A 7,208-nucleotide genomic window follows, 5' to 3' on the forward strand; every position below is an offset into this window, starting at 1 on the left:
GCCAATGCAGGGTTTGATCCCTGGGTCGAGAAGTTCCCCGGGAGTAGGAAATGGCAACCTGATCCAGTATTCTTGCCTGGAAAATCCAATGGACAAAGGAGCCTGGCGGGCCAGAGTCAGACACAACTGAGCGACTAAGCACATAGCTCTATTTTATACCTAATAGCCTCTGCCTCTTTATCTGCTACCGCTGTAGTCTCTTCCCCACTTTTCTCACCCCTCCTCCCTCTCCCCACTGGTAACCACTAGTTTGTTCTCTATATCTGTGAATCTGCTGCTTAAAAATTCAGTATCATTTGTTGTATTTTCTAGATTCCACATGTAAGTGATATCATACAGTGTTTGTCTTTCTCTGGTTGACTTGTTTCACTTAGAGGAAACCCTCTGAGTTCATCCATGTTGCTCTCAGTTCAGTTCAGTTCAGTCGCTCAGTTGTGTCCGACTCTTTGCGACCCCATGAACCACAGCAGACCAGGCCTCCCTGTCCATCACCAACTCCCGGAATTCACCCAAACCCATGTCCATTGTGTCGGTGATGCCATCCAACCATCTAATCCTCTGTCATCCCCTTCTCCTCCAGCCCTCAATCTTTCCCAGCATCAGAGTCTTTCCCAATGAGTCAGCTCTCCACATCAGGTGGCCAGTGTATTGAAGTTTCAGCTTCAACATCAATCCCTCCAATGAACACCCAGGACTGATCTCCTTTAGGATGGACTGGTTGGATCTCCTTGCAGTCCAAGGGACTCTCAAGAGTCTTCTCCAACACCAAGTTAAAAAGCATCAATTCTTCAGCACTCAGCTTTCTTTATAGTACAACTCTCATATCCATACGTGACTACTGGAAAAACCATAGTCTTGACTAGACAGACCTTTGTCAGCAAAGTAATGTCTCTGCTTTTTAATATGCTGTCTAGGTTGGTCATAACTTTCCTTCCAAGGAGCAAGCAAGCATCTTTTAATTTCATGGCTGCAATCACCATCCGCAGTAATTTTGGAGCCCAGAAAAATAAAGTCAGCCACTGTTTCCCCATCTATTTGCCATGAAGTGATGGGTTTGCTCTAAATGACGTGTTTCTCTAAATGGCAAAATTTCATTGATTTTTTTTTTTTATGACTGAGTAGAACTCCATTTTCCTTGTGTGTGTGTGAATATATATCAGTTCATCTATTGATGGACACTTTATCTTAGTAATTATAAATAATGCTGCTCTGAACATTGCGGTGCATGTGTTTTTTCAATGTATACATGTGTTTTTTAAAGTGTTTTTGGTGTTTTTTTTTTTGCACGTATACCCAGGAGTGGAATGCTGGGTCATATAGTAGTTCTAGTTTTAGTTTTTTGAGGAAGCTCCTTGCTTTTCCCCACAGGGTATGCATCAGTTTACATTCCTAACAACAGTGCACAAGAGTCCCCTCTTCTCTACATCCTCTCCAATGTTTGTTATTTGTGTTCTTTTGGATGATAATCATTCTGACAGGCATGCATTTCCCTGCTGATTAGTGATGTTAAGCATCTTTTCTTGTGCCTGTTAACCATCTGTGTTTCCTTTGGGAAAAAAATATGTATTCAATTCTCTGTCCATTTTTTATTTGGACTGTTCCATTGATATTGAGTTGTATGAGCTGTTTATGTTGGCTATTAACCCCTTATTTTGGTGGCTCAGACGGTAAAGCATCTGCTTGCCATGTGGGAGACCTGGGTTCGATCCCTGGTTTGGGAAGATCCCCTGGAGAAGGAAATGGCAACCCACTCCAGTACACTTGCCTGGAAAATTCCATGGATGGAGGAGCCTGGTAGGCTACAGTCCATGGGATCACAAAGAGTCAGATATGACTGAACGACTTTACTATATATATAACCCCTTATCAGTCACATCATTTGCATATATTTTTTTCCATTCAGTAGGTTTTTTTTTTTTTTTTTTTGATGGCTTTCTTTGCTGTGCAGAAGTTTTTAGTTAAGTCCGTTTGTTTGTTTTAGGGACAGATCCAAAAAAATATTGGTACAATTTATGTCAAAAAATGTTCTGCCTATGTGTTCCTCTGGGAGTTTCATGATTTCTGGTCTTACACTTAGGTCTTTAATCCATTTTGAGTTTATTTTTGTATATGGTTATAGAGAATGTCCTAATTTCATTCTTTAACATGTAGCTGTCCAGTTTTTGCAGCACCATTTATTGAAGAATTTCTCCATTGTATCTTTTTGTTTCCTTTGTTGTAGATTAATTAATCATAAGTACATGGATTTATTTCTGGATTCTCTATTCTGTGTCAAAATCAGGGAGTGTGTAACTTCAGATCTTTTTAGAATAAGGTAAAATTTAAGTCATAAGGAAGCACACTTATGTATTGTTTCCTTTTAAGGTTGATAGACATCATTGTATTTCATCAAATGTAAGATTTCATCCCATTTTCAGAAGAACCATGATTATGTGTACCACTGAAAAAATACACAGCCAACTAAAGCATGTCACACATTCAATTAAAAACATCCTGATTTCAGAGATGGGAAAACAAATGTGTGTCTTAAAATTGACAAGATGTGATGTATAAAACTGGGTTGGCTGGAATGGTCAGGAGTCAGCATTCAGGCGAGCAAACGTTTATTCCAGCAGGGCTTTCACACCGTGTCTGACACGCGTCGCTGCACTGTTTGCTGTCGCTGTGCACCTGTTTTGTGGGCTGACTCCCTCCAAAGGTGCTAGTTGGTACAGTGTCAAGTCCAGTTGTCTCAGCCAGAAGTCTGAGGGTCATACGGGTCACCTTCCCTCCTATAGCTGACTCCTGTTCCTTGATTCTGCCTCTTCAATTCCTGTAACTGCCTCTTCCAAATGGCTGAGAGTCACAACAATTGCACTGGAGCAGGCCTCCGCCATCGGTTACAGGCATGTCCCAGGAGTCTCCTGACAGGACTCTGCATCCAGACTTTACCCTTCCACTTGATTCTCTCCACGACAGCCAGCCGAAACCTGTTACTGCCTGATGGGAGCCCGTCTGTGCTCTTCACTGTCCGAGAATGACAGCCAGGCACTGGAGCCAGTTCCCTGAACTTATTTCAATCCAAAGCATGCGTGCCATAGGCTCTTCACACCTGCCAAACAGTCTTCTTCCCAGGTGGTGCTAGTGGTAAAGAACCCACCTGCCAATGCAGGAGACTTAAGAGACGCGGGTTCGATCCGTGGGTTGGGACGATCCCCTGGAGAAGGAAATGGTAACCAACTCTAGTATTCTTGCCTGGAGAATCCCATGGACAGAGGAGCCTGGGAGGTTACAGTCTGTGGGTTCACAAAGAATCGACACAACTGAAGCAACTTAGCAAATAGGCTGAAGGCTTCAGCACTACCAACTGCACAGAACACAAAACCCACAAACAGACAAAATCAGGCCTGGCTAGACACCAGCCAAAAACAGCCACCTGGCCAGAATCCTGGCTATTGAGATGGTTAATCATTTGAATGCAGCTGTTTGTTTTTTACCTCTTTATGTAATGTGAGTAAAAATTTCTTATCTGGTGTGTGTTTGCCCAATATTTTTTCCTCCCACTTCATGGCTTAACTTTTGGCCTTCAGAAGGAGGTTTTTCAGAATACTGGAGTGGGTTGCCATTTCCTTCTCAAGGGGATCTTCCTGACTCAGGGATTGAACCTATGTCAGCTGCATTGACAGGTGGATTCTCTACCACTGACCACCAGGGAAGTCCTGGGATGTTGGCCTCAACATGTTGAAATTTCCAGAGGCTGGTGTATTGAACAGGACTGGCAGGAGAAACCTCAGCTGGCTCTGCAGTGGGAGCGGGTGCGGCCTGCCTTCTCCCAGTTGGCCCGCAGAGGGTGACAAGCCGCCTCTCTTCCCAGGGCGGGACTTGTGTGTTCTGCCCACAGGCTGGGTCCAGGACACAGATGACAGGCATTAGGTCTCCTCAGGACCGGCCAGTGCTTTGGTGCAGGGTCCACCCCGGGAGGAAAACTTGAGGAAACTAGGGGGTGAGGAGGAATGCTGCCTTCTTGGGGCTGCAGGCAGGAGAAAGGGAGGAGGTTTGAATGCCCATCCTTAGCACAGGAAAGCTGGGGGAGAAAATTCTGACTTTGAGTTAGTCTTGTGTGCGGTGTGGAAGGAGCCTTTTTTTTTTTTTAGGGTTGTGATGTTCAGCTTTTGGGGTTTCATCTTAGGGTGATGGTGTTTTATCTAAGCAGGTCCCTGGCAGATTGGTATTAAAGAAATAGACTACATATGTGCCTGATGCTTCCTGGGCTGTCTCCATACCTGTTTTTTAACCCATGGGCATAATTCTGGGATGCCCTTTATATTCCAGTTATCTTCAGGAAGGTACATCCTCATGCCAGTATCACAGTGTTTTATTTACCATGAATGTGGGATGCACATTTGAAATTGCAAGAGCCTTCAAATGTGACTTTTTCACAATTGCTTTAGAGAGGTGGGTGTGTTAGAGTTACATATTGTGGGGTGTCATCATCTGATCCCTATTCATTGGGATATGCCGTTCACTGCTACCCTTGTCTGATGCACACAAGCACTGAAGACCTCCTGAACTTTTTAAGGTTTAGAAAGTATGGGTAGAGCCTTGGTGCAAAAGAGCACTCTTGTTTTCCTTAGGCTACAGATAGGGAAAGCAACGGTGTGAATGCCTGGTGACCTGATGGCTGGTCTGCAGGGTTCGATTTGTTTGGTTTTGGATAATGGTGCCAAAAGGTGTCCTGAGGGGCTGTTACGGTTGTTCCAGCAGCAAGAAAGGAGAGTTGCTCGCTGTTGCCTCATAACTGGAACCACCCTTTCTGGAGGAGGGAGGCAGTTGTAAGAGGTGTGTGATGCTGTTCATTTCCCTTTCCCTTGGGTGATACCATGTGGATCATTTTTCTGTCCACTTCCTTGTTACCTGTTTATCTTTGGAGGCCAGGGGCCTCTTCAGATTGGTACTCATTTTGAATGTAGCTGTTTCCTTTGTGGTTCTTAGTCTAATGTGAGTAAAAATTCCTCATTTTTTAAATAAAAAAGGAGCTTTATTTTTATGACTAGTTTTTTGCTTTGGGCTGTGCTGGGTCTTCATTGCCAGGTGGCTTCCGATAACTGCAGCAAGTGGGGCCCATACTCCAGTTGCCCTGCACAGCTCTCAATGCGCTGATTTCGGTTGTCACAGAACTGGGCTCTAGGGCAAGTATTTGTGGCTCCCAGGCTCTAGAGCACAGGTTCAATAGTGTGGCGCTCGGGCTTAGTCGTTCCTTGGCATGTGCGATCTCCCTGGACCGGGGATCAAACCCCTGTGTCCTGCATTGGCAGGTCTATTCTTTACAACTAAGCCACAGTGGAAGCCCTGCACTCATTTCGAATGTAGATTTGCCTTGTGGTTCTTAGTATAATGTCAGTAAAACTTCCTCATGTAGTGTGTGGTGGGGAGTACTTTTTCCTCCCATGTTGTGGCTTTTGTGCTCAGTTGCTCAGTCGTGTTGGACTCTGCAGCCCCATGAACTGTAGCCCCCTAGGCCCTTCTGTCCAGCTTAGCTCATAGGATTGGAAAATAGGTTTTTTTGCCCTGCAGGATTTGTGTGTGTGTGTTTAATAAAGTGTGTGCTATTAAGTTTTGTTTCCCACGTGTGAAGGCAGTTGGTGATGTGTGTTGCCAATCAGAGCTCATGATCTGCCTGACCAGGCTCATGGCCGTGTGGCTGTTCCTCTAGTTGATCATGTCTGATTTTTTTCCATACTGCTGTAGATTTCAAAGTTGCCTTGGGGAAAACTGGAGTGCCTTTTGGTGTGGGCCTTGAAGTGTGTGCCTAGGTTGGTTTTGGGGGACATGTTTGCTCATTGCCCTGTAGTTAGGGTTGCAGAAGTCCTAGGAAGTGGCCTCCACCCGTTTGAATTCCCAGCAGGACTGACAGAGAGATGTCCGCCTGCACGGCTGACATGTGGCCACAGCCTGCATTCTCCCAGTTGGCCCGCAGAGGGCGACAGGCCCGCCTCCCCCACCCCACCCACCCAATGGCGCTGGACCTGAGAGTTCTGGCCTCAGACTTTGCCCAGGGCACAGGTGTCAGACATTAGTTCTCCTCAGGACCGGCCAGTGCTTTGGCTCTGGGAGAATGCAAGGCTCTGTCCACTTGGAGGGTGGCTGGGTTTCCTCAGGTCCTGCTGGGAGGGGCCCCCCAGGAGAAAAAAGATGAGGAAACAGTTGGGGGATGCTGCCTGCTGGGGGCTGCCTGCAGGAGAGGGGAGGTCCTTCCTGGAGGACCCAGCAGAGGAAGAGCTGGGGGAGGAAAATTCTGACTTGGAGTTAGTCCTGTGTGAGGAAAATTCTGACTTGGAGTTAGTCCTGTGCGTGGCGTGGAAGGAGCCCCGTTTTGGTTTTGGTTTTCACAGTTGTGATATTCTGTTTTCCAGATGTTTTCTTAGGGTGACAGTTCTTTCACTGCCGTAGGTCCATGGAGCTTGGTCAGAAGTAAAGGAACCACATATGTCTGTCTGTGTTGCTTTCTGGGCGCTCTAAATGCCTCATTTTTTTCTCTCTCTCTCATTTTGGCACAGGAGTTTAGTTCCTCAAAGGCATGTGGGATCTCCCTGGACCAGAAATTGAACCCATGTTGGCAGGTGGATTCTTTACCACCGAGCCACCAGGGAAGCCCGGTACCCATTTTGAATGTAGGTGTTTGCTTTCTGGTCCTCAGTCTCATGTGAGTCAATATGATGAGGAATTCCTCATCAGATGTGTGGTGGGAATACTTTTTCCTCCCACCTCTGGCTAAGATTTCTTGCCCTGCAGGATTTTTATTTTTATTGTTTTCTTCTGTTTACTAAATTGCATGTTGTTTTGTTTCCCCTCTGGGAGGGCTTTTGGTGATGCATGTTTCTAATCAGAGCTCCATGGTGTACCTGACTGGACCCAGGGCTGTGTGGATGTTCCTCTGAGTGATTGTGGTGGTTTCACATTGAATAATTCTCACAAACACAAAGGATTGTGACAATGCAGGGAGAGCTCGCAGAGAAGCAACTTCTCGAGAAAATGCTGAGTGCTTATTTATTGGTAACCTATCTTGTCATTTTTAACTAAGAGCAGCAAGACAGAGACCAGAACTCTGGGATTAAGAAGGCTTCCTGATGGAGGTCCAGAAGTAGTCACATGAGAGTTGTAAAGAACGGTCTTTGAAGATGAGGGGGTTTGTTCTGCGTGCAGAACAGCATCTAACTAATGCTGATGTG

This window comes from Cervus elaphus, chromosome 4 (assembly GCF_910594005.1).
Source record: "Cervus elaphus chromosome 4, mCerEla1.1, whole genome shotgun sequence".
In the NCBI taxonomy this organism is placed as follows: Eukaryota; Metazoa; Chordata; class Mammalia; order Artiodactyla; family Cervidae; genus Cervus; species Cervus elaphus.